Source organism: Rhinolophus sinicus, linkage group LG06 (genome assembly GCF_036562045.2).
Source record: "Rhinolophus sinicus isolate RSC01 linkage group LG06, ASM3656204v1, whole genome shotgun sequence".
NCBI lineage: Eukaryota > Metazoa > Chordata > Mammalia > Chiroptera > Rhinolophidae > Rhinolophus > Rhinolophus sinicus.
Window position 1 is genome coordinate 152,402,530 of NC_133756.1, and position 27,739 is coordinate 152,430,268.

At 47.0% G+C, this 27,739-nt stretch overlaps 2 long non-coding RNA genes across 8 annotated transcripts in view; one reads left to right on the forward strand and one right to left on the reverse strand.

Annotated features, from left to right (window-relative positions):
* Positions 1-2,912: 2,912 nt before the first annotated feature.
* Positions 2,913-5,564, reverse strand: LOC109455114 (uncharacterized). 2 transcript variants are annotated; one of them, XR_002138568.2, is made up of 3 exons: positions 5,269-5,564; positions 4,117-4,255; positions 2,913-3,796 (listed from the first exon to the last, which is right to left on the reverse strand). It is a non-coding gene; the product is annotated as an uncharacterized LOC109455114 (long non-coding RNA). The 2 variants fall into 2 exon arrangements; XR_012497581.1 differs by having other exon boundaries at positions 2,914-3,796; positions 5,309-5,560.
* A 60-nt stretch (positions 5,565-5,624) lies between these two features.
* The window catches only part of LOC109455113 (uncharacterized), a 69,373-nt gene continuing 47,258 nt past the window's right edge, over positions 5,625-27,739 (forward strand). For 2 of the 6 annotated variants that reach the window (XR_012497576.1, XR_012497578.1), the window contains exons 1-3: positions 5,627-5,775; positions 6,557-6,724; positions 8,131-8,231. This is a non-coding gene — a long non-coding RNA (uncharacterized LOC109455113). Of the gene's footprint in view, positions 5,776-6,556; positions 6,725-8,130; positions 8,232-9,692; positions 10,838-27,739 lie in introns of all 6 variants that reach the window. The other 4 variants (XR_012497579.1, XR_012497575.1, XR_012497577.1 and 1 more) reach the window with 3 other exon arrangements.

The following is a 27,739-nucleotide window of genomic DNA, read 5'->3' on the forward strand; positions in this document are numbered from 1 at the left end:
CACAGATGTTAGCTAGTGTTATTAAGGGACAGGGCCATATTGGAACCTAGGTCATTTGCCTCCAGAGCTCATTGTCAACCTCTCAACCTGTGCCTGTCCACTATGGTAGCCACCAGAGTGACGTGGCTGCTAAGCACTTGTCACATGGCGAGGGGGACTAACATTTAAATTGAAAAACTAAAACAAGGAAAATTTTAAAATATCGAAAGGGTCTGGGTTCTAGAATATACTGGATTAAATAAAATATACCACCAAAACGAAGTTAATTTCACTTGGATTGAATTACTTTTTTGTTTTATTTTGTTATGTTTTACTTTTCTTAACTGTGACTACTAGCAAAACTTAAATGCCCCTTGTGACTTGCATTATATGTTTATTGAACAATGCTGTTCTGAACATTGTAGTACTTTCTAGCAACACACAGGCCTCTCCTGCATGCCCCAGGTCCGCACAGAGCAGCTAAGCAGAATAAACAAGGCATCGATGCATCTTAATTTCAGTGAGACGGCCCAAATGCTTACCTTAAAAAATGTAACGGTAGCACCAACCACCAAGAAAAAAATTGGATTTTATTTCAATTATTTTGTTCATTAAAAGGCACAGTTAAGAGAGTGAAAGGCAAAATGACAGATTTGGAGAAGACACTTGCAATTCATATACCTGACAAAGGAATATTATTATATTGTTATATACCCAGAATGTATAACAAATCCCTGCTGATAAATCAAAAAGAAATAGAAATACAGCTCCCTAAAAAAAAAAAAAAGAAAAAAAAATGTGTAAAAGATTCGAACAGGCATTTTAAAAAGAGGATCTCCAAAGGACCAATAAACACGTGAAATGCAAATTTAAGAATAATGGCTACCGTGAATGTGACAAAATACCAAATGCGTCCAAAGATGTAGCCCTGAAATGCTCACATACTGCTGATGCGGTACAATTGGGTACAACCGCATTGGAGGATTTTTTTATTCTAATCTGTATTTTCTAATGTTCCTACCAAGAGCAAGTATGCTTCCCTCTCTCACCAGAAAAGCAGTAAAATTGACCTTTAACTTAAAAAGCCAGCATTTCAAAATATACAAAATAATGAGGCAGAGAGAAAAGGGCCCGGGGCCCTGCCACGCTGAAAAGAATTGTCAGCGGTTAATTGAGCAACAGGGAGACTGAAAGTACGGTGAGCTTCACAACTGACAAAACACAGGGCTGATCTGTTTAAAGTAGACCCCGCGGGCTCCTGGAAAACTGCAGGATGTTCTTTGAGGCCGGGAACCAGAGGGCCCCTGCCAGGGGCGTTGGTGAAAGCCGCGGGTAGTCTGCTGGGGACTTACTTTTACCTGAAGTCATGAAATAATTTTCTTTGGAAAGGAAAATGTGTCTGTAACAAATGCCGCACAGATTTCTGACAAATGAAAATTTGCAAAACTTTGCTCAGGCCTTTGATATCATGCTCTGCCCTAAATCTAAGAGTTAAAGGTTATTTTTGTCAGCATCTGTTTTTGAAGTTCCTCTGTACGTAGCCGTGCATGAGGCCCCACTGTAGCTCCTGATCAGGAAAACGGAAAGACGTATTCCTTTAACATAAAATTTGGGGTCCCAAGATCAGCTGTCTGTCCGCCTGTAAACCCACCAAGAACATCCTAAACCCAGTTGCTTCCAACATCCTCCACTCCATGGTTCTGCTCTCTGGGGAAATGCAAGTCCAGGGACTTTTATCCTGGGGTCCACAGAGCCCTAACACGTCCATGAGGAAATTCAGGGGGTCTGTGAACTTGCGGGGAAAAAATAAATTTATGTTCACTAACTTCTAACTGAAATTTAGCACTTCAGTTTGGAAAGTAGAACAAACCATAGTACTATTACCAGGCCTTGTTGTCATCAATATAAATCAGATATTTTTATATCATATTGTAGTTATTGCTGACATGTTGAAATAAAGTCTATGCTCATGCTCATTCAAAATTGGTTATTAAACCCACTGCTAGAACTTGTTATGTAAGGCATTAATAAAGAAGCATACATGACTCTCACAATTTCAAAAAATATTTTGATAAAAGTATTTCAATATAATTGTAATCTTATGTATTACAACCATTTAAAAGTATTATTCCGAGGTGCCCAGAGGCTTTGTCAGACTGCCCAAGGGCTCCCTGGCATGACACAGGTTAAGAATCCCTATCAGGGGTTTGCCTGGTGGCTCAGATGGTTGGAGCTCTGTGCTCCTAGCGCCGAGGGCTGCCGGTTCGATTCCCACATGGGCCAGTGGGCTCTCAACCACAAGGTTGCCGGTTCATCTCCTCGACTCCTGCAAGGGATGGTGGGCTGCGCCCCCTGCAACTAACAACTGGCAACTGGACCTAGAGCTGAGCTGCGCCCTCCATAACTAAGATTGAAGGGGCAACAATTTAACTTGGAAAAGTCCTGGAAGTATACACTGTTCCCCAATAAAGTCTTGTTCCCCTTCCCCAATAAAATCTTAAAAAAAAAAAAAAAAAAAGAATCCCTATCAGGACAAGGAGAGAAAGGGTTGTTTAGGACAGAAGAACCAAGTCAAAGGAGAAAGGCATGGCACAGGGGCTGGGTTTTGGTTCTGGCATAGGTATAGTTGGAGGTGGCAAGAAGCCCAACCCAAGTCAAGCCAGAGAGGTCCAGAAGAGCAAATAGCCTGGAAGGGTGCTGTTCACAGCAGCACCAGAAGACACAACCAAAGGAGCCCCATGCGGGAAAGCTCCCTGCCCTTGAAAGGAACTGGCTCACTTTTTGAAGCTTTGATTTTGACTTAGGTCACACCTGGTTCAATCCTGGCTTCGTCACTCATCTTGGGCAACTTAGCTAATCATGGTGAGCCTCAGTTTCTCCATCTGTAAAATGGTAATAATACTTGCCCCAACATTTTGTTAAAATTAAATAATTTATTCATAAATATGTTAAACAAAGAAAGCAAGTTACAGAATGATACTCTATTTATGAAAAATGTTAAGTACACAAAATAAGGTTACATGATTTTATAGATAACAACTTAGTAAAATAAAATCACGTCTGAGAACATCGAGTTCAATTTCCTAGTACTTACATCTCGGAAATGGAGGGAAAAAGGTTTGGAAAAATCCACAACAAATACATATGGCAAAAGTTAAGAGTGGATGAGGCTTAACAGTGGGTTCTTTTTAAAGCTTTATTTAAGTAAACTATAATAAACTGAACATTTAGAAATGTACAACTTGATACGTTTTGACATATGTATGTATATACTCATGAAACCATTATGACCCTCAAGATAATGAATACATCCATCACCCGCAAAAGATTCTTCCTGCCCCCTTTATAGTCTCTCCATCCTGTCTTTTCCCACCTCCATTCCTTGGTGATTGCTGATCTGATGTCTGTCACTTGATTAGTTTGAGTTTTCCAGAATTTTATATAATGGGAATCATACAGTGCACTCTGATTTTTGGAGGGGGGCGTCTATATCCCTTAGCATTTCTGGGTCACCAGCTTCTTCATGTCCAAGTCTGGGATATATGATGAAAAAAAATCCCAGGCAGCTTGTCACCGTGCTGCTCCTGGGGTCCCCATATTCCTAGTCATTGTGTCTCCTCTCCACTTCTCAGTCTTCTTACGTTTCTTTTTCACATAATGTCCAAGCTTTTTAGTTGTACTTTGTGGGAGAAGAAGGGGAAAGCACATGTACTCCATCTTCCTGGTGGCAGAATTCCTGATGTATTTTAAAAGCTGCCTCTGATTCCACTTTCACAAAGCACATTTCCTTATGAAATAGGGGCAGCATCCCAGTGTTCTTCAAAACAAATGGAAAACAAGTTTGTAGTGGGAGACAAAATGATCAGTAAGCTTTAGATCACCCCACTCCGCCTGCGAAAACATTACACCAGAGGCAAAAAGCTACCTCTTTTTACTAGAAATGCTTCAATAAAATGAGGTAATGTGAACACTGGTGATTTCACCCATTGCCCATACAGACCTCACATGTCTGGTTTCTACATGGCTAAAATCTGCTTGTTCTTCTTTGCCTTCCCCCCAACTACAACAATTATGCACACCTTCTCCATTGTCCACAAGTCTCTCAGAGACTCCATTCCCTTCCTTCAATTAACTCACCTCCTTTTTCCAAGCAGAATACACACCATGAGACAGGCAAGACCTCAACTTCCAGCACTCAAATTCCACTCATGTCTGCTATGGCCACTTTGTGTGAATAAGAAAGAAACACCCTTCCTTCGAGGCTCTTTACTATCATCTGCCAGGAAATAATCATGATTACTATTCAAAATTAAGATGACACTGCAGTCAGTAGTGCCCCCTGGATTTGTGAAATGCACAATCTGCTCAACAGCACAGATCCCACAAATCTACCTGTGCCTGCCCCCACCCCACCTTCCTTTCCCAGAGTTACTACCCGAGGTAAGCCCCTCCACCTGTGCTCTGCATACCCTCTCTCCTCCTGTCCTGCTTTCTTAAGAATCGTTCTCATAAACTACTCTTGGGCCACAGGTCAATTTGGTCACAGGCTGTTGAATATGCCAAATCCCTGGCTCCTACTCCTCAATAGTGAACAAGTTTATGCCTCTCCAATCTTAAAAAAAAATAATAATTAAGAAACGTCAACATCTTCCTTCCAGTATTCTTCTCATTTCTTCATAGGCAACTTCTTGAAAGGCCTATATTTGCTCATTTGTCCCCATTTTGTAACCATCACCCTCACATTTTCTTACATCACCCCAAGCTGCCTCCTCCCACCATCCCAAGGAACCTGTTCTAGCTAAATGCAATATTTGTTTAGACATGACATTTCTGTCTTCATCTCACTACTTTCTCAGGATTACTTGCCCAGTTGACTACCCTTACTTGAAGCACCTTCCCTTGCCTCCTGAAATACTATAGTCACCTGGTTTTCCTCCTAAGGCTACCTGCTCTTTTTCTTTTTCATGCTTCTGCTCTATTCCCACCCCCATGCACAAACCTAAGACACACACTTCTAGCTCTGGCCTCTGACCTAAGAGATCCCACCTGGCACATCCTGCTGAGCTTCTCCACTAGAGGGTCCCAAAGACTCAGCATGTCTAAAACCAAACTTCATACAAACCTGTTCTTCCTCCTTTCAGGATGTGTTCCCTTTCAGTACCTGGTACCCCAACAGTCACCCAGCTATCAGCCCAGGCCTGGCAGTCACACAGCTCTGCACACTTCACACACTCAGCCCACCACCGCCTACTTCCTTACTATCTCTTGAACCCTCCCTCTGCCGTTTACCATGCCACTCTCTAGCCCAAGTAACCCAAGTCCAACGAGCCTTGGAAGATGTCCTGAAACCAAATGGGCCCAGCTGCTTCGTGGGCCTCATGCTTCAAACTGCAGCAAACACGCCTTTAGGGTCCATGGCTAGGAAGTTTGAATGTCAGGAGAGAAAGCGCTCTGTGCAACGGGTTCTGGCACACAGCACAGTGCCTGGCACCTAGTGAGGTCAATAAATATTCATTAGAAACAGAGAGAGGAAAGGAGGGAGGGAGGTGCAGCTGGAGCTCAGTCTCAGGGCTGCAATATCAACCTGCCACACACAACATGGCGGCGACCTGGACCCACGCCCCATTTCCGTTTCCGGTTATGAGCTAGGTCACTTCCGCTCCGGTTGAGTTGGGGTCCCTTGGAAGTTAAGAACGTGGGTAGTCTCTGCTCCTTTCTTCTTTCGTATTCTTGTCTCTGCTCCAGCGCAACCTGGCAGCGTGGCTCCGAGGCTCCACCCGCAGCAGCGGCTTGTCGGTGAGAAGGGGACCGAGGGGAAGGGCCATCCGGGGTCTGAGGGGAGGGAGGAGAGGTGAGGGGCGAAGGCGGGAGGTGCCTGGGAAGCAGGTCAAATAAGTCTGTGCTGAAAACCCAGCCCAGAACGGGTTCTTATTGGGCTGTTGGAAGTGGCAGATACAATGTGTGGACAGAGAGTGATCTTAGTAGCCAGGACTTCATCGCCATAAAATGTACACGGGCCTCCGCAGCCCGAAAACCGTTTTCTTTCCCTTTAAGGTTTATTCATTAAATGTGCTTGGCCACCACCTGCGTGGACCGTCAGATAACCTATCCTTCTGTTTTGAGGCCATGTCCAGCATGAGAAGGAGTCTTTATTGGTTTTCATTGATAACAGGCACCAGTCTCCACTCCTCACCCTTTTATTGACGAGGCAGTGAAAACCCAAGTGGAGAAAGCACTGTTAAAAGGGCTGAAAAGGCTACAGGAGGCCAGAGTCATTGAGTTTGGTCTTTTAAATGAAGATCTCTTATACTGAAGGAACTTGAAAGATTTGGGCATCCTGAGAGCTGCTGTGGGACTTGAAAGCAGTAGAACCTTTGCCATAGATGATATGAAAGACGGTCACCGAATGAATACCCCTGGTTTGCAAAGCTAGTGAGCAACCACTTTGGCATTGGAACCAGCTGAAAACTTCTCCCTTCCTCAAACCAATTCTCACAGCCCCACGTCACTTTTGCTTAGTTGTTTTAAGTGATTTCTGGCCTGATTTCTTTCTTTCTTTCTTTTTTTATTCTTGCAGGTGCCGCAGAAGCACCCAGGGGTAGCTGAGAAAATCATGGGATCTTCTTATTGGTACAACTTTCATTATTGTTTGTGTTATAGTGCGAGGCAAGGGCGAACAGACATTTCTCAAATGCCCTACAACTTGACTTCTGGAAGTTAAAAGAGAAACAGGTTTGAACAATTGGTGAGTGTAACGGAAAAAGAACATTTCATTTGATCACAGGAACATAGCTTTTGTGCTAATAAAATGCTTTAAAAATTAGAGTGTGGTTTTTAGTAATTAGCATAATTTTTGTTATCAAGTGGTTCATAACCAACAGACTAATTAGGTACCCTACTCAGTCATTTATCTAAATGGAAAGTTCTGCTACATTGTGGGCATTGATTAAAGCTAATGGGGAAATGAGATTAAGATGAAAATCATAGAATTAAATTTTTAATTAGTTTGCCCCCTGAACAATTGCTTAGTGCTACTTATGCCTGTCCAGAAAGGCTGTGGCTCTACTACCAAACCTCTGAACATAAAATGTTTTACGAAAGACTGAATGTTGTATTCAGTTATCGTTCTCTTTATTTCTACTTAAAAAAGAATTGAAAAGGAAGGCAATGTTTGGGATCTCATCATCCTTTGCTGATACATATAAAGTATGAGCTGGGGGTTTTCATCAGGTCATTAATAAATATCTCAAACTTACCCCATCTGAAATAGAACTCTCCGTTTCCCACCTCCAACTTCTCCCAGCGTTCCTTATTTCAATCAGTGACATCACCACACGTCAGTGGGCTCAAGGCAGAAACCCAGGAGCAATCTTGAGTCCCTTTGGCTCATTCCCCACAGCTTGTCCATTAAGAATATCTATTAGCTTTTTCCAGACTCCACCTGCTATTCTCATCTCTCCCACCCTAACCCAGGCACCATCATCCCTTAGCTAGTTGACTGCAGCCCTCCTTAATCTGTTCTCCCTGCTTCTAATCTCATTATCAATTTCCACCCCCCCCAGTCCATTCTTCACACAACAGCCAAAATATTGTTTTAAAGCATAAGTTAGATTCTATATCCTTTCTATCTAGCACCACTAGTTTTCTTTCCATACCAATTACTGAGCGCTACAAGACCCTACGTGATCTGGATTCATCTGGGCCACTCTCTACTCCTCCACTCACTATAATCTGCCTGTCTTCAATCTGCCAAGTTTGGACCTGCTTAGGGCCCTTATACAAGTTATTCCCTTTGCCTGGAACCCTCTTCCCTTAGGTGTTTGCAGAGTTGGATCTCTTGTTTAGATCTAGATCTCTTGTTTACCTCCTCAGACAGGCCTTTCCTTCACTGTCCAAACTGAAGTAGCCTCCTGTTACACCCTGTCACATCTTCTTGATTCAGTTTTATCACAATCTTCCTCATTATTACTATTTTCTTGTATCTTTCTTCCTTTGTTTTTTGACTGTCTCCCCCCTATGACTATGTAAACTCCACAAAAGGAAAAATCGTATCTTTCTTGTGGGTTACTGGATGGTCTCCAATGCATGAGTGAATAAATACATGAATGAATGGCTTCCTTTGGCACCAAGGCTGTTACCCTCTTGTCTCAGGTACACCAAAACAGGAAGGCTGGGAAAGGTCAGGGGACCAATTACCATATAGAGTGGACCCTAAAACATGAGATGTGGTCAAGAACACAGAATGGAAAGAGGTAAGAGGAACATTGGGGAGAGTGGGCAAGGGGACAATGGAAGAAAATGGAAGTGAGATAGTATTAATCTCTACAGATACATTCTGGAAATCCTAAAACTTGCACAAGCATGTCCCAGCCTGAAAGATAGTGGCTCTCAACATTTGCTCTGTGTCTGAGTCTTACAGCACGTTTTCCTGGTAGAGATGCTTAGACTTTAGTGTCAAAAGAGTCTGATCCAGGGGTGGCCAGTTGGCTCAGTGGGTTAAAGCGTGCTGCGTATTTTTGTCTAAAAAGCACTTTGCCATATTATACCATCTAGTATTTCTATTGGTAACTCAGGAAAATGTCAAAAGCAAATTATGCTGCGGTGGGACAATGCCGAAGTGACTCCGCTTTCTTCTCTTACTCTAAGTGGGATTCGAGGGCATAGGGACTAAGGAGAGAAAGTGTATCATTGGTGCTCAGGTTTTAAACACAATGGAGCTTAGACTTGAACCCTTTCCTAAATCTTTCTCACCTCCATTTGGTCAGTCACATTCCTGGGGTTAAGCTTCTCTCTTCCATGTGTCCCTCAATTGGACCTTTGGTCAATCCTTTTCCCCTTGGAGGTGTCCCTTGACACTAAAAAAAACAAAACAAAACTGAATGACAAACTTTATTCAGATCCAGTCCCGTGTCCCCCATTGCATTTAATTTTCATGTCTCTTTAGACTCCAATCTGTGCCAGGCGCTCGTTATTTCCTTTTCTTCTATGACCTTGATACTTTCGAAGAATACTGGTCAGTTATTTTGTAGACCATCCCTTGATTTGGATTTGTCTGATGTTTTTTTCATGATTAGACTGGGGTTTTGAAGTTTCTGAAAGAAAACCATGGAAGTGATGTGTCCTCCTCAGCATACCATATTAAGGGGTCCGTAATGCCAATCTGTGTATCACTGGTGATGTTGACCTTCATCCCTTAGTGAAGGTGATGTCTGTCAGGGTGTTTTGCTGGGAAGTGGCAAATTCCATCTGTAATTACTATATTTTGGGAGGAGAGGCTGTGAGACTCCCTCAGCACTATTCGCAATTAGATTTTCCTTCTTTGTGAATGTTGGGATCGAGAGGGGGGTGGGCAGTGTGTTGCGTTCCTTTTCTATCCCAAGAACAGACAAGAGTTGGCTATGCTTGTGCTGCACGAAGTCAGAGCTGGCAGAAACGTTTGCCATTATAAAAAAGAACTCTGGCTACATATTAATATCCATACAGGAAAATGTGACATGGTACGTTTCTATTGTGGAGGTGGCAGGCGGTGTGAACATTGTGAATTGAACGGAGTTCTTTTTATCCATGAGTTCACGCAGCAAATGTTTCTCAGTAAGGGCTAACTTTATTCGCGTGTCTACAATTTGTCAGGCACTCTATTAGGGTCTACATCTTTTATTATCTCAGTTCATATGCGTAACATTTTGTAGTAGATTTTATTACTCATTTTACAGACAAGGATCCTGAGGCTTAAGGACGTCAAGGCAAGTGGCAGAACTGGGACTTGAAGCCAGGCCTGTCTAACTCAAAAGTGTGCGATTTCCACAGCACCAATCTTGTTCCCCTCCTGTGTGCCTCGCCCTGTGACCAGTGCTGAGGACATGGAAGTGGAAGACTCGTGAGCTCGTGCTACCATACGGGAGGCCTTAGGAAGGGGCACTGGGGCCTGGGGAAGAAGTTCTACTCAGGAGGGTCCTCTTTTATTTCTGAGGGGCAACGCCCCTCCCTTGAGAATCACTGAGATGGTTTTTCTTAGGGCTTGACTGCGTCAGGGTGGATTTGCCAGGTTGCCTTCAGCTACAAATAGTTAACCAGAGAAGGAAACTAATATCGATGGCATGCTTGCTCTGCTTGTTGGTCTGCCTTCATCCCAGGCACCCTAGGACGTGGGCATATTCTCTCTGCTTAGCTCATAAGGGGACTAAGGCTGAAAGAGGCGAAATAACCCCCCAATGTCACCGGTTAGTCAGTGGCTCACCAGGAGTGGAATCCCAGGTCCGACTGATTCTGAAGCCCCGTTTTCAGTACATCTTGATACGCCAGGGGGACAGACTCCACATCCTCACCACTCACAGGACTGTGTGCTGTTGTTATCTGCTTGTTTGCAGAAAGGGCGATTGTATTTGCATTCTGCCTGATGGACGCTGACAGCAGTTCATTTTAGCAAGCATATTTTGCTCAAACCAAAGGATCTTTGTGCAGCTTTTGCTTTTTAACTCCCGCCCCCACAGTCGATCCATGTCAACAGAAGGAAAGTGGACAGTGATGATTCTGAATCATTTGTGACATGTAAAATGCTACTGGATAAACAAGCACGCTTCCCGAAGTGATACGGCATATGGCAAGTCGGGTCCCTGCCCCCTGGCTTTTGATGACAGAGTTTAGTTCCTCCTAGAGTCAATGCTTAATAAATAGCATTTGATGTTGCTGCTAATAGTCTTTGGCCTTAATGTCACAGGGCATTTGCTGAACTGTCCACTGAAGGAGGGGACAGAAACGGTCCATCATGCTCCTGACTCTTCCGTTTGGACATCTCCCTAGACGCTCTTAGATCATGGTTCTTTCTGTGCTGTGTTCCTTTTGAAAATGCGACAGCAAGGTGAGTTAGCTGCATGCAGTGGTAGGGAAAGAAAAGGCAAACTGACTATTAGCAGGCCGAGGGCTCAGGATGGGGAGATCCGCTGTCACTCTGGTGTCTTCCAATTAGTCCATTTTGTCCCGACCATATGTGACGGAGGTTCAGTGATGACCTTGACCCTGCTACTGTTATTCTGGTGGAGGAGTGAGAAAGACTGATCAGGGAAGACTCTCGGAGTGAAGAGGAATGGGGCATAAGGAATCGGAAGATAGTACTGTTTTTCCCGTTTTAGTTTGGACTCCCCCAGACCCAGAGCCAAGGATTCAAGTGTAGGTCGTTTATGTGGAAGGTGCAGGAACCGTTGGTGGGGAATTGGGGAGCATGAGCTGGGCAGGGCAGAAGGCCAATGAAGGCCATGTTATCAAGCTGGCTGCTACTGTGGGGACTGGAACTTCATCCCACTGGTGAACCCTGGGAAATGGTATGGAGCACATATGTCCCCCCTGCCACCCGGAGGGGGGACCTGGGGTTTTTATACACCCACTTCTGAGCGTCAGTGATTGAGGACAGCTCCCAGGCTCCCAGGAGGGGTGCTGAGCACACAGAGTGGTTTCTGCAGCTTGGGAGAAAGCGCCCAGGCCAAGTGATGCAAATGTTGGCAGGTAGAGTCAACCAGTGTGCGCTGATGTGGTAAGGCCTGATGGGTGTGGGCTGGGTACCACCACCATCCACTACGCCGCTTAAAGCAAAACAAAACGAAATACCCGCTCTTCCCCCAGTGGCCCCCATATCATTATGTAGCACCAGCATTTACTCAGTTTCTTAAGCCAGAGACCTTGGAATTTTCCTTGACGCTTTTTTGCTCCTGCCTTACATTTAATCTATCTCCAAATCCTGTGACCTCTATCTGCAAAATATGTCTTGAATTCTACTTCTCACCATCTCCACCATCACCTTCCATTGGGTTCCTGCGCCAGCTTCCTAGCCCAAATTCTTATTTATATTCTTACCCTCCCCTTAGCCGTGTAGCCAGACTAATCATTTTAGATTACTTTACTCCCCATCTCAAAACCATCCAGAGGCTCCTTATTACTCTTAAAATAAAACCTGAAGTCCTTACCGTGTCTAAAAAGCCCTGCATGATCTAGCTGCTGGCTGCAGCCCTGACCTCAGTTTCCACCCACTCTCCTTGCTCACAGTGCTCTAGCCATTTTGGTTTTCTGGCTGTACTTCCTGCCTCAGGGCCTTTGCACTTGTTCTTTCAACATAGAACACTACTCTAGATAGTCATGCGGTGTAATCAGTTTTTTCAGGTCTCTGCTCCAATGTCACTTCCTTAGAGAGGACTTTTCTTAATTATCTAGGAAAGAACCTTCTGTCACTGTAGTCCCTTAGTCTGCTTTATTTATTTTTTCCATAGCAGAGATCATGACCTGGTTGATACTAGTTTGTTTTTATTTGTTGCTTATTCCTGCACTAGAATGTAAGTGCCATTGGTGGGAGGACTTTGATTCACTGCATTATCCCGGCTTCTTGAATAGCACCAACACATAGTAGGTATTCGGTAAATATTTGTTCAATGAGTGGATTAGTAACTTTACTGGTCCTGCTGAGAACACCCATCGGTCAAGAACTTTTAGACCAGACCAGAGAAATTGCAAGCCTTAGTTTGATAACTGCCTGGCTGCATTTTTTTCCCCTCAGAACTGCCCCTAGTGAAGAATACACCTTTAGCAGCATCAGTGGAAGGTCCTGGGGCTACTTCCAATATGTTCTTGACATCTATTGCAAATCTTAACTTGTTCATATTTCTTTTTGTTTGCCTTTCTGAGAACAGTAGAGGGAAATCAAGGTAATCAGTGTGTTGCAAGTTGTACCGTGGATGAACGCAAAGTGTAGTCTTGTTTTTAATAACTAGGATGCAAGGTTGGTCATTTCCCCAAGAGTGTGGCACCCAGTAGATGCATTCTAAATGTTGAGTGAATTGACAATGTCATCTATTTGATGTTACTAAGTTTTTCTTGTGTGCTTGTTGTTCTGCAGAAGGTATAGCATCATATGACCCACACTCTTAAAGACACCAAGAGTGAGGGATTTTCCCCATCACTCCCCCCAACCCAGAAAATCCCTCGCCTTATCTCCGGCCGTCTCTTCTCATGCATACCAATCCATCATCCTAAACATAGTCGAGTCAGTTCTATCTTTTGTGTGTCGTTTAAGACTATTTAATTTACTCCATTCTAAAAATCAATACAGGCTCATTTTAGAAAATTTATAAATTACAGCAAAATAGAAGAGTAAGAAAAGTAACACATGGTTCTACTACCCAGAAATAACCACTGTTAATATGTTGGTGTATTTCCTTCCAGTATTTTCTATGAATCTTTTTACATAGTTTTAATATACAATTTTATATCTTTCTTTTTAACTTAACATTGCACTATAAGCATTTATTCTTAATACTCAACATTTTGCTAATATTTTTTTAATAGCCGTGTACTATTACATGTCCCTGTTGTAGACCATTTAGCTTGTTTTCTGTTTTTCAAAATTATAAGTTATGCTGGGATAAACATTCTTTTATGTGTATTTTTGCTGGCTTTGCTGATTATTTCTTTAGGATAGAATCCTAGAAATAAAATAACTAATTCTAAAGGATACAAGTTCTTAATACATTTTTGTGAGATTTCATTTTGATTTCTAAAAGTGGGGATGTGACTTCCATACAAGCTCTAGAAAAGCAGATTGCCTCAAAGAATTGACTTCCAGTTTTGAAACGGTTCAGACTCAGAGTGTTTTAGCATTCTGTTCAAATGAGCACAGAAACGTCTGTAGCCTATCTCCTTCAGGTCTCATCCCTCTCTGATAAAATGCAGCAACAGCGTTATAAAAATCTTGCTTTGGTAAACAATGTCTTTTTGTGTTCTCAAGGATTACTTTCTTAAGTCTTTCTGGCAGGTATTGGGTTCATGCCTAGAATTATGTGTAAGATTTTTGCATGCCCGTTTGTTACGTCTTCAGGGTTTAGTTATGCTTGATGTTTTTTTCACTGCCAATCTGGACTTCTCCCGATTTCATGGCAGTGAAACCTGCTTTTCAAGTCGTTCTGCATCTTGCCTGACAGGTCAGAACTATCTTGTCAGGGACTGCTCTTGGGGACATCATATAAGTAAGGAGTTCTCTCCCCAAGCTGGACCAGCCTGGAAAGGACCGAGCCAATGATATTATATTAACCCCTTATACATGGAGGGAAACCTTGGCTTTCATAGATATGAGGGTCAGGCATGATATGATATGATATGATATCCAGAAGAGTCAAGGGACATAGGTTGGGTTTGGAGAGATATGGTGCAGTCATACTATGTGATCTCATGCCTGCCACGTTGTTGAACAGAATGAGTCCAACCTCTCTGTACTGACCTGAAACAATGTCCATGCTTTTGTGTTAATTCTAAATAGCAAGTTGTAGAGAAACATGAATGGTTTGATCCCATATGTGTAACAAAGGCAAAAATTGGGTTTAGGGGAATCTTTAATGTCGACACGAACCAAAAGAAATATGTGAAAGGACGCACATCAGACTGTTGGCAACTCTGGCTCACTCAGGAATGTGGGATTGGATTAGAGAAGAATGAGGAAACCTTTGCTTTCTACAACTCTGTTTATTGGATGACAAATTACAATGAGCACGTGTTACTTTTGTAACTGAAAAAAAGGAGGAAAGCTAATGAAAGAAAAAGTACTAGAGAGGAATGGAAGGAAGAGTGAGGTTTAGGAGCTAGTTTATAGGTAGGTCCTGGGCAGGGTTGGGTTCTCTCTCTCGGCAAGGCTGGTACTTTCTCCGTGGGAAGTACCAGCTTCCTAGAAGAGTGGGGCTGGGCTGGGCATGTCCTTCCCCTGGAAGCTGTTAGAAAAATCTAATGGGTTGGCATTCAGCTGTAATATCAACTTGGAAAGGCTTCCGGAAAAAATAAGCGGAATGATCCTGACGGAGTCAGGAGTTGCTGTCCTTCCTCTGAGGGCTTGAGAGAGGGTGTCCAGGAGCGGAGAGAAGAATGGACTTGGAAAGCTCCCGGATGGAAAAGATTGGTTCAGCCTCAGCGTCAGACTGCACTGCACCTTCTCATCTGGGGGACAGGTCCCAAGCCCTGAACTGGAGACAGTGCCCAAGGCTTTTATTAATCTTCTTCCCTTGGGAGCGAATGCTGAGGTGTGTGTCATTGAAGAGGGATGGCTCGGAAGCTACGCGACTTTCAAACACAGTTTGTTTTCTATTTGTGAATGAGGGTGTGTTTACACTGGAAGAATGATTTCGACAATAATGAGTGCTGCTAGAAATATAGAGGGATGATTGAATCTCAAAGTCTGTTAAAGACCGTTGACTTGGATCTTGCGGGATGACATTTTATTACAGACGCCACCTTGGCTCTTGGATTCAGTTTCTTCTCTTCCTTTCCTCCCTTTCTTCATGATCTTTCAAAAATTAGATGTTTTCCATTCCCCCAATCAGAAGTTGCAGAAAAGCCCCCGAGGAGAGTCAGGAGGCCTGAGAGGGGTACCTGGCGGGGGGGGCATCACATGGCAGTTCAGCACGGGCTCTGGAAGGCAGCCACTAACCGTGTGACCTCCAGCAAGTATCCTACCTCCTCCAAGCGTCAATCCCTTTACCTGCAAAGCCTCTAATGTTTACTTCTTAGTTGTTAGGGAGATGATGTAAGATACTGCCTAGCACAGTCCTAGCACTTTGTGGTAAGTGCCCAGTTCATTGTCATTGTCATCAACGAACTTTCGTCGTTCCCAGTTCTGCCACCAACTTGCTCTGTTTCCTCAGGCACATCAGTCCATTTCTGTGATCCCCTTGCTCCTCACATGCCAACAGAACGCTTGACAGTTAATAACACCAGCGAATCCCCAAAAAGGAACAAAAGTAATTGAACAGCAGTGACAGTAATCAAAATAACCCACCCCAATTCCTCTGTAGAAGATAACGTCGTCACACTGGGGCCCGCTGTCCCCAATAAGGGGACCTTTTCTTCAAAGAGGCTGGAATCTGCTCCACTGGGGCTGCTAAAATTGGCCTCGTTCTATAGTCTGATCTGCTAGCTACCTGTGTCCACACGCTCCTGAAACTGGCCAGCGGCCCTGGCAGTCACACCCTATAGGCCGCCAAATGGAAAGGCTTTTTCTTTTGAGCAAATAGCATCACACGTGTTGCCAATTGAAAAAATGGAAGCATTCACAGTGGCACGGCATCCAGCTTCTCTGGGGCCTTTAGAAACAATTTTGTGACCAGAGAATGGCAGGAGACAAAGGTCTTTCTATCTGATCTGCTCACCAGGCTGGCGTTGGATCATGGGGGGCCTGTGTATCCTTCTTTCCATGGTACCACATGGATAGTTATCGCTGTGTTTGTCTCCTCTCTTTGAATAGGACAAGGCAGGCGGGCAGGCAGGCAGAGGGATATATTTCAGCTGCCCTTGACTCTGTTTATAATCACAAACATGAAAGGAAGGGAAAGAGATTGAGTTTATAGGACTGGCTCTTTGTGTCGCCTAATTTATCTCTCTCAGGCAGCAGTGGGCTGAGCGGGTTTCCTTTTTTGTTTCCGATGTGGGAAACTGAAATATGAATGTATGTTGATGAGAGAATAAAGGAATTGAAAGAGGCATAAATCTTATCTTCTCACAACCCTAGAAGATCAGCTTCTTGTGAAGAAGGGGATTATACTTCTGTAATTAACTGCTTTGCAGCTCCTGGTGACAGCTCGGAGCTGAGTAATAGCACCCAGCAAAGGTGGATGAAAGGCGGGCGGGGGGTGCAATGGCTGATCCCGAACAATGGTCTCAGGGCTTGACACCCTTTCCGGTGCCCAGCTCTCAGGGAGTCAAGCCAGGAGATATCTGTCCCCTGTTTATCAACAGTCACAGCAGAGAAAATGGAATTCTGGAACAAATACCTCAAAGAGACCTGTTCCTCTGTAGGCTGGTCACTGCCATCGGGTCCCTTGAAGGTCCAAGCCAGGTTTTACACCCTTTGTGTTGCCTCCAGTGTCCGGTACCTGTTAGGTGCTATTGGAGATGACTGCCGATTACCAGCTGTGAGGTCTTGGGAAAGTTGCCTAATTGCTCTGACTTTCAGTGTTACGGTCTACTAAATGCAGCGGGGTCTTGTAGAATTCTTAAGAGGAAGAAATCAGATCATGAATATAAACAGATTGCTTATCCCAGCACATGGCAGGTGACTGATAAATGGTAGCTGTCACATCGTGGAATAGAAATGCATTGCAAATTCATAGCCACTTTATTAGTCAATGTTTCTGAGGCTAATCCTGCGTAGGCACCGTAGGTACCCACGGAAGTGCAGGAAACCTCTGAACACCCATGCCAGGCAGGCAGGAGTCTCCCCCCCATTGCACTGATGGTGAAACCGGCTCAGAGTGGACCAGTGACCTGCTCAAGGTAAGGGCTGTCGTGGAACCCGGAATCCAGGTCTTCTCTCCCTGTCCCTCCCCGTGTCCCTTTCCCCTCAGTACCAGGCTCCCGGGCGCTCAGCCTGCTTCTCTACATCTGCCCATGACTCTCTAGACGTGACGACCATGGGATCCAACCTTTGGGCCATCTTTGCTTCACTGTTCCCTCCTTGATACTATGTGCTGGCATTACTGAGTCCTAGAGATTCTTCTTCTGAGACGTTTCCAGAACTTCTCCCTTCTCAATCCTGCTGCCACTCACACTGGCCCAGAACCTCATCTCATGACAAGCAGGCTTCCTGCAGCAAGCTAGCTCCTGAGGGGTGTCTCGGGCTAGGTTCTCTTTCCATCACTCCCCACACCAGTGCCAGGTGAGCGGCCCCCACCCTCACTTTTCTGTCCTGTCCCACGAGGGAGCAGTAGCTACTCCCCACTGTGTAGCAAATCCGCTCCCCTTGCCTGACATTCCTGGGTCCCTTCAGCTGACCCACCCAAATCTGTCTCTTACTCCCACTCAGAACCCCTTCCTCCAGCTGAGCCTGCCTCAGTGTCTCTCAGGCAGGCACCCACAGCCACTCTGAGGCCTCCGTGGATTAGATCCTTGAGAAAGATGCAAATGCGTGATACAGGATCTACTCACCCACTCTACAGATGGAACCTGAGTGACTTCGCCAAGTCACACAGTGAATTGCTTTCAGCACCAAGCCTCAAACCCGGTCTTGTAGCTGAGAATTCAGTGCTCTTCCATGAGACAGAGACCACATGCCCTCAGTAACCACTGGCTGGGGAGTGGGGGTGGAGTTCATTTAGAACGCTTGGGTCCTGGACCTGTGCAGTGCACCAAAGGGGCAGTGTGAAAGCCTGCGGGGGGCCGAAGACTGAGTGAGGTGCTGGGGGCAGGGTGTGGTGGTGTTGGGTGTTGGAGATTGAGATTTAGGGGACTGTCATGGAAATCAGCAACTATAAGGCAGAGAAAAACATGGGGCTGAACACCAGTCCCAGCCACGTGCTGTGGGAACATAGTGGTTAACTTCTCTATTCTGATGGGAGATCAGATTCAGGAGGGCTTTGGGCAAGAAGGGGCCTGTGGCTTGGGTCTGAGGAACCAGAAGGATTATGCTCAGTGGCAGTCGGGGGCAAGGCATTCTGCATTGAGGGAGCAGCATGGACAGCGGTCGGGAGGTCAGACAGCCTGGGGTCTGTGGGGAGCAGCTCGGCTGGAAGCAAGGGAGCCTGGAAAAAGCACAGAAACCCAGATTTAAGTTCTGACTCTGCATCTCGTCTGACCAGCTTGGGTTTGGGGCAAGTTGCTTGATCTTACTGGATCTTAGTTTCCTTAGATGTGACACAGACATAATGATGATATTGCCTGTGTGCTGATGTTATTGTGAGGATGAACCAAAACAAAACAGTAAGGCACCAAATATAGGGCCTGGCACATAGTAGGTGCTCAACGAAATGGCCATCGTGTGCCCAACAAATGGGCAGTTTCTATTCCACAATGTAACGAGGTACCGTTGGATTACAGGGCAAGCAGGGGTCTGGGTGATGCTGGATGTTTTCTTTCGCCTTCCAATGGGCCCTTTCTCCTCCCAGGAGCTCACCAGCTGGCTGGGAGAGCTACTTGTCCACTCGTGGTTGCCAGAATGTTTGGAAATGACCAGAAAGATCTTGTGGTCCTGTCATCCTTGAGCCCTTTCCAGCCTGAACACAATTGGGGCCAGTGTTCCAGGTCTGGTACCATTTTCTGGCAGAGCCTGTGTTTGGGAGTGAGAGCTGTGTTAAGGTAGAAACACACACTGGAAACAGCTGCTGGCTTCTCTGCCTGGTAAACACTCAATAAATCCTGCCACTTTGGCCCTTGTGAGGGGACAGGGAGCCTAAGGCAGACCCTGCTCACTGCAGCCTGTGTGGGGCAGGGAGGGACCATTTTTTCAGGGAGTGTGCCGGCTTCCTCATGCTGGGCTGGAGGGGGGCGGGGAGGTAGAGGTCCCCCTTCTCTCTGGGCTTCTAGGTGTTTGAGGACTCAGCAGGTTCTTCCTGCCATTTACTGTCTGTGGGGCTTTGGGTCAGTTCCTCAGCCTCTTTGGATGGGCCCGATTCCAGCACGTCTCAGTGCGCCGTTCCTCCTGAGTGAGTTGTTGCCAAATTTATCACTGCACCAGAATCATTTGACTGGCGCTGATTAAAAATTCAGGTTCCTGGGCCCTGCCCCAGACTCACTGAGTGAGAACCTCTGAGGGCAGGGCCCCAGAAACTGCATTTTAATGAACTCTCCAGGTGATTCTGGTGTAGGAAGCCCAGGAACCATCACTTGAGAACCACTGTCTGAGTTCCAACAGGTTCCCTGGGAAACCAGGAGACAGAGTCAGTCAGAAGGTGGGCGCTGACCGGTGATGCCAACATACTTCTCCTCTTCATATGCGCATCTGCAGTTATGCTTTTTGACTTTGGCTTCAAAGCAGATGCTCTTGTATGTGTGTTTCCTTTATACCCTAGAATGTAAAGGCTGTAAAGAGTGATCTAAAGAATGATACCCCACCCCCCAGACTTAACCTCATTTCTGATCCATCCATCCATCCATCCATCCATCCATCCATCCATCCATCCGTCATCCATCCATGCATCATCCATCATTTTCTGAGTACCTGCCTGCTCTGTGCCTGGCTCTGGCTGAGTTTTGGAGACACAGGGAAGAATAGGTCCGGTCCGCGGCCAGAATTCACCATCTATTCAATTAGACACACAAATCGTCCTACTGTAGGAGCATCCGTTCGATGGTCGATGTCTCAAGTAGCCACAATGGTGATGCAAGGCAGATATGATGGACTCCACTGGCCTGGAGAAAGGGTCAGAGAGGACGTCCCACAGCGATTTGTGAGTGCAATGAAGAGTGAGTCGGAGTTTGCCAGATGGAGTGGGTGAGTGTGAGGGTGTGTAGGAAGGTAGGGAGCCCTGTGAACAAATCCCTTCACACCTGCTATGGGAGCACAGCCCTCTCCTCAGGCTCCCCGGAGCCCACGTTCTGATGCTCATTTGCAACTGAAACCTCTAAACTCGGCCTCATCTCCTGGCGTTTCTGAGTGAAAAGGAACCACTCCTTAGTATGTCTGCCAGCTCATCTCTCACACAGTAAAGTTATTAGGGAATTTACAGGTGACCAGCCATCCAACTCACAAGGCATGGATGCTTCAAGATCCTGGTCCTAGCTCTGCCTGCAACGCACTGTGCAAACGTGGACAGGTCTCTGAGCCTCAGTTTCCCCACCTCTAAGATGGAGGATAGGCTTCCATCTCTGCCAGTTTCTACCTGGAGCACGGCACTGATATCCTGGCTGCAATACACTTGTTAGCAACGATCCTTCTTTCCACCCCACGCTCGTCTGTCGAGCACATCAGCATACAACATCTCTCAGGTTCGGTGGATTTGCTTTGAGGTCCCAGTATTACTACCTGCCGCCCGGCAAGGGCGTTTTGCAAAGGAAAATGCAAGATGGAAGTTAGCCTGAAGGTGGCGCTGTGGTTCCAATTGCGGAGCTGCTTTCTGGAGCAGGTCTGTGTTTTCAGTGTCTGGAAACTGGGCAGAGTGGGTAGCAGGTTCTATTTCTTCTGGGGCTCTCACAATCCAGCAGTCCCTGCTCTTTTGCAGGAAGTAGCCAGGCCAGCCCACTCAGGCCTCCCTACCTCCTGGGCCCCTTCACACATCTTCAGAGCTCTTTGTTTCCCTTTGCAGCCTCCCTTCAGGAGAGGAGGAGGGAGAAAGCCTGCTGGGAATGGCACGTCGGGGAGCAGGAGTCTGTGCCCAGGTTTCCCCGGGGCCTTGTTTTCTGGTACTCATTGCAGGCAGGGGGGCACTGGGCATGGAGCTGCCAGGGAGTCTGACATAATATGTTGTGTTTGGGTCACAGCCTCCTTGAACCCCCACTCCCCACTGTGGACTCTGCACCGTGGTGATTCACTTGATATTTTGAAAGCACTCCATAGTCTTCCCGCTGCCTTCTTTCCATCCGTGTGGGATCAGTGTTCAGCTGAGCCATCTAATAAAGAAGCCAGGGGGAGAGGATGACAGGGGGCATGAAGAAGGAAAGAGGAAAGTGCTAACATTTATTAAATGCCCGCTGGGTCCCAAGCACTCCCACAATAACTAGCACAGCTAGCCTTAGACTTTGTTTTCAGCTGCAGAACCCCTCCCTCCATCCAAAATCACAGGCCAAACCCTGCCCCCAGGGCAGCTGGTGGGGACAGGTGGGGCCCTGTCCTCACTGCCCACACCTCATGCCCTTCCCAGCAGCCCCTTTGGTGCTTCCACACAACCTGGGTCTAGAGTACTGTACTCATCAATCCGTAGATCACTCTTAGAGAAAATATTATCCCCATTTTTCAAATACAAAAGCTGAAGCCCAGAGAGATTGGGGCGACTGGCCAGGATCACAGATTGATGAAGGGTAGAGAGCCAGGCTGTGGGCCAGGCATGATGGACACCAAAGCCCCCAGCTCTCCCTGGAAGACAGTGCGTGCTCTACTTTCTCAGGAGAGCAGGAAGGGACTGGGACAGATACACACGGACACCGCTGGTGCTGGATATCCGGTAAACTTCCTGCCAAGAAGGAACCCAGAGAGGACCGAACTGTGGAAGATAGGAAACACATGGAGAGTGGGTTCCGTGCCGCCCAGGAAATCCTTCGGCCTCCAGCTTGGCTGACTTCAGAAGACACCCACCAACCACGTGCTAGCAATTCAGACATGAGCTTTCCCAGCCATGATTAGACTTTGTTTTGTTCCAGGACAGCTGGGATTTCCGGCTGTAAAATATGAACTGGATCTCGGTTCCTACTTTGCAGGTAGAGGGGAGATGATTGAATAGCAGCTCCTGAAAGGCAAGGTGCTGAAAAAGTACCAAAAAAGGAAGTCATTTGTTTGCTTGGAATCTTGTGTCAGCATAGATTTGGAGTCAGAAATACTTGGGTTCAATGGTCATCTCTACTGGTTCGACCTGACTTCTCTGAGTCTCAGGTGCCGCCACTGTAAACTGGTGTCACAAACAGTCCCTATGTGACCGGGGACTGTAAGGATTAAGCAAGCTCTTGTGTGGGAACATCAAGCCTCGGGTGTGCAAAGGGAAAATGGCTGTCTCTCTGCTCTCCCAACTTTCCTCAAAGCCCGTTGAGTTTACGGCATGTGCTAAATGGGTGTGCTTCCAAGGGACACTCAGTGCATGAGTTATCACTTTCATGTGATCAACTGGCTGCAACTCTTTCTCATCTTATTCTGGGAGATGTGACATGTGGAGCCTCAGGATGGTGAACTGAGAGTCTCTGGGAGCTCAGGACAGTTGACTCCAAGGCCTTCATTTCAGAGATTGGCAAAGGGACTTGCCTCAGGTCCCCCACTGGGCTAGTGGCAGAGCTGGGAGTGGAACACATATCTGTTGACTCCCAGCTCACTGCTCTGTCATCCCAGGTTTAAAGGAAGGACCACAGGATGCTGTTTTGGTCCCTCTGCTCCAGACCTACATCTGAGGAGGACAGAGTGAGAGTTTCACCTAGCATGTCCTACTCTGTTCCAGGAACCCAGTCACATGGAGGTCATATATGGGAGTGGACGGGCCTCCATGATAGGACTGAGATCTCAGGAGCCAGGACCAGTCCTGTCATCACCCAGAGTCAGAGGTGGAGCAGGCTCCTTCCACAGGCATCAACGTATAAGGGGACAGTCCAACTTGGAGTTGGTCCTGTCCCTGCCTCTTCCTAGCTGGGTGGGGAATCGCTCTCTCTGAGCCTTTTTCCTTATCTGAGAACCGAAGAGAATAAAAGTACACATCTCAGGGGTTATTGTGAAAACTAACTAAGTTAGTGTAATAATAACCAGCACTTAATGAACATGTACTATATGCCAGGTTGAGTTCTAAACTGTATGTATTTGCTCTTTGAATCTTCATAACAACTTGTATTTTACTGCTGAGGAAACAGGCTCAGAATGGTTCAGCAGAGCCCAGGGACAGAGAATCGGAGAGGACAGTGCCAGAAAACGAGCCCAGGGCGACTGGCTCTGGAATCCCACGCTTAACCACTCTGCCCTGTGGCCTCTCAATTGAGGCAAAAGTCAGTGCTTAGCCCGTAGGTGCTCAAAAAGTGTCTGTCCCTCCCTCCCTCTCCTTTTCCTACTTTGTTAACTCATCCCCTTCTTGCCCCTCAAGAGTGGGTTCCAGAAACAGTGTGCTGTGGTTTCTCAGACACCGGAAGTGCCCCCAACTTGACCATTTTGCCTTAATTCATTTTTCTTCTCTGTTTTGTTTTAATGTTTTGTCCCTTAATCGAAGGCACGACTGAAGTGCCAATAAGGCACATCTCTCGCTCCTGTGCTCACGGGCATGAGGTGGGCACAGGGTCCGCCTCCGTGCCCAGCGCAGCTCCCAGCGCCAGTCAGCCAAGGGGCACGATTGTCGATTGCCTGGCTTCTAATTGCACATGTATATGCTAAGTCCCCAGCCCACGGGCCAGCTTTCTGACTGACCAATTTGGGACCAATTTGGGAGAAAATACGCCTTCTAGTTTGTGGGTTTCTGGCGACACTTGTTCAAGTTCCTGGTTGCTATAGAGATCTTGTCAACATATCCCAAATACTCTACTTCGCACCGAAACTTGTCTTCTCACCAGTCTCTGCACAGCCCCTTCTCAGGAAGCAGCAGGAAAGCCTAAGCCGCTGAGTCTTCCTGAGCCCTGACTCCCCTGAGGCCCTGGTTTCCTTCCAGCTACTTGCAGGCCTTGGGTCCACAGAGAATAAAAGGAAAAAGAGAAGAGCAGCTGTTTGAGTGGGACCTCGCTGCATGACGAATAAAAGCAAATCAGAACAATGGCCAAGCTATTTAGAATGTCCAGATTTATTTCTTTTTCCACTGGCCCCGAGGAAAGACAGTCTGCCCTGGGGACCTGGATCCCCTACTCTCATGATGGGAAGGGCAAGACCAGAGTCCCCAGTGGATTGGATGCTAAGGTCGGATCTCAGGTCTGCTTCTGAGCCTGCAATGCCAGCGTCTCTAGTGTGTTTATACAAATGGTTGGCAGAGCCCCCAAACTGCCCCCTGTCCTCCCCATCTCTGTTCGTTGAAACACTACCCATGCTTTAGGACCCCTCTCCAATGCCACCACTTCCTGAAAGACTTAGACTCAATCCCCTCTCTCTCGTAGCTCTCATTATAATATCGTCTCACTACCTTCTACCTGGCATTATGGCTGCTTATCTACCTGCTTTCATTCCAGAGATACTCATCGAGCTGTAATTACATGGCAGGCCCAGAGCTAGTCACTGGCAATGAGAAAGATACAGTTTCTGTTCTTAAAGAGCTCACATGCTCACAGTCTAGCAGAGATGGACAAGTCAGCACATAATGAAAACAGCATGGAGGAATGTGCAGACTGCCTTTGGTGCCAAGAGGTTGTGGCATCTGCCTGGGGTAGGGGGGTGAGGGGAGATCCAGTAAGACGTCCCAGAGGCAATGATGCCTACCTTATGTCTTAAAGGATGAGTTCTGCAGAAGGGCAAGGCGATAAGGAAGATGCAGTGTTTTAGGATAGTGGCAGGCACAGCATGTGCAAATCCAGTGAAGTGTGGGAAAGCAGTTCTCAGGGAGGGGTCCCCAAGGACCTTAGCTGGCTGGAGTGGGGGATGGTGGCGGGAGGTGGGATCTGGCAGGCCGGCACCTGTCAGATCACAGAGGGCCTGGTCAGCGCTGTCTAGCAGTTTGGGGTTTCCTTCGGAAGGCAAGGGAGGGCCGTGGACAGGTATTTAGGAGGCCTGGGACCTGATCAGATTTGTAATTTAACAAGACGACTTGGAAAGAGAACTAACTCTGGGTGGTGAACACACACTGTGATTGATAGATAGATGATGTGCTCGTCGTACACCTGGAACCTGTGTAGCTTTGCTAACCATTGTCACCCCAATACACTTAAGAAAGGAAGGAAGGAAGGAAGGAAGGAAGGAAGGAAGGAAGGAAGGAAGGAAGGAAGGAAGGAAGGAAGGAAGGAAGGAAGGAAGGAAGGAAGGGGGAACTGCTGAGGGAAAAGTGGATGATCGTGAAGCAGGGGACCAGGTGGGAGGCACTAGTGTGGGTCCAGGTGAGAGATGATGGCTTGGACTTGGTGGGGGCAGTGAGGGCGGAGAAGTGGGAGGATGTGAGACCTGCTGAGGAGGGAGGATGGGCAGGACACGGTTGACGGGGCAGGTGAGGGGGAGGGCAAGTCGGGGGTTTTCAGCACCGTTGGCCAAGAAGGGGTTCAGGTCTGGGGGGAAGGTTGAGGAAATGCTAGGTGCCTGTCTGAGGAGCGTGGGGGACACCCAGGTGCATCTAGCAGCTCTTCCCTCCTCTCCCCTGCTTCCCAGGCCTGCCTTCTCTGTGCGTCTTCCTCAGACCCACTGCCTACAACCTATGCCAAGGGCCTCGCCTGAAGTTGGGCCAATTATTTTTCACTCCCAGGTGCCAGAGACATTTGAAAACAGTCACCGGATCGATGTACCCCTGAATGTGTTCGAGTTGGACCCCAATGTGCCATGCCTCCCTGGGGTCTGTACTTCAAGGAGAAATCCAGGAGGAAAAGAACATAAAAGGTGGAATGCCAGGATTGGTAGGGGGTAGATTGAGCAAGAGTCCTTCTCTAGGGCCTGCGGGCACCCTTGCTGGGGCTGGTGGGCCACCAAGGCCTGGGGCCCTTCCTCCTGTGTCCTTTTCTGTTTGCCCCTAGTCCAGCTCTTCAGCCCTCAGGAGTGGACCATGCGCTCAACTGACCACTTTCGTGTTGAGTCAGCACTGCCAGTAACCAGACCCGAGGAAAGAGCTTTGTCCTTGCTGGGCCTGCTTCCATCAAATGGCAGGATTACACTCTTTCCCATCACCTGCACCCCCTGTCTTCCTCCTTCCATGCTGGTTAAGAACAAGGGCTTTGCAATCAGGCAGACCTGGGTGTGAATTTCAGTCCCGCCACTTTCTACCTGTATAAGTTACTTTAATGGTACCTTAGTTTCCTCATCTGTAACGTGGGCATAGCAATAGTGCCTACAGCGTGTTGTTATTATTATCGTCCATATGCAGTGAGGGGATGCCTGGGGTGCTCTTAGCTCAGTGCCTGGCACCCAGTAGATGCTCCAAAGCCTCTAAGGTTATGGCCATCGTGTCATCAGATGACCCTCCTTCCTCAGTTCTTCCCTGTCTTCCTCCTTCCCTCCCTGATAGTCTTTGCAAATACTCCCGATAGAAGCATCACTCTGTCTGGGCTGCCAGCTGTCCAGCCTGGAGGCAGAGGACTAGACTGAACGACCGCCTGGGTCTCTTTGGTCCAGGAGTCTGGGCTCTCAAAGGTTTGAGAACATTCTCCGTGAACCTTCCTCACCTTGATTCTCGTGGTGATTTGGGAGCTGGCATCCGTGCGTCTCTATCGCTATTTAGTTTTTCCGAGTTCTCTGGAGGCTCCCTTCCTCCACCCCCCCCACACCCCCACTTTCTGTATCTCCTCCTGTGTCCAGACAGGTTAAGGCCTGCACTGGCAATCAGCTGTCACAGCCCACCCGCTGGTTTCCCAATTGCCGAGTGTCTGGTTTGGTTCATTCTGCGTTTCCCGAGAATGTTCTGAGGAACTGGATGTACATCTCTCTGCCTGTCAGCACTCTGCGTTTCTGAAGCCGACTTCAGAGCAGAGGGAAATGGCTTTCGGCAGGATGAGCTTTTGTATTCTCTGTACCTCCTTTATGCCTCGTGGTTCCTGGTGCCCAGAGAGCTTGACTTCGTGTGATGCTTCTATTGATCACCTTGGTCCATCTTCCTTTGTATTGGTCGTGCTTCTCCAGAGAGACAGAACCAACTGTGTGTGTGTGTGTGTGTGTGTGTGTGTGTGTGTGTGTGTGTTTGTGTGTGTAATAGATTTATTTAAAAGAATTGGCTCACACATCCATGGAAGCTGACAAGTCCACAATCTGCAGGATGGACCAATAGGCTAGAGAGACCCAGAAAAAAGCCACGGCTGTAGTTCAAGTCCGAAGGATATCTGCTGCAGAATTCCCTCTTGCTTGTTGTGGGAGGTCAGTTTTTGGTTCTACGCAGGCCTTCAACTGATTGGATGAGGCCCACCCATGGTATGTAGAGCATTCTGCCCGAAGTCCACCAATTTAAATGTTAATATATTCTGAAAATACCTTCACAGAAACACCCAGAATGTTTGACCACATATCTGGGCACCATGGCCCAGCCAAGTTGACACGTGAAATTACCCATCACACCTATTATTGGCAAACATATCAGACCAATCTCCCAGGCCTCGGGGATGCTTCTCCCCACCCTGTATTCCAGGCCGGATGATATCAAGACTTGGTTCCCGTGTCCCCAGAGGATCATGATGGAATGGGACCCACCACCAGGCATAACCTCTGCCTCCGCATGTCAAGGCCTCCTGACTTGCAGCAGTT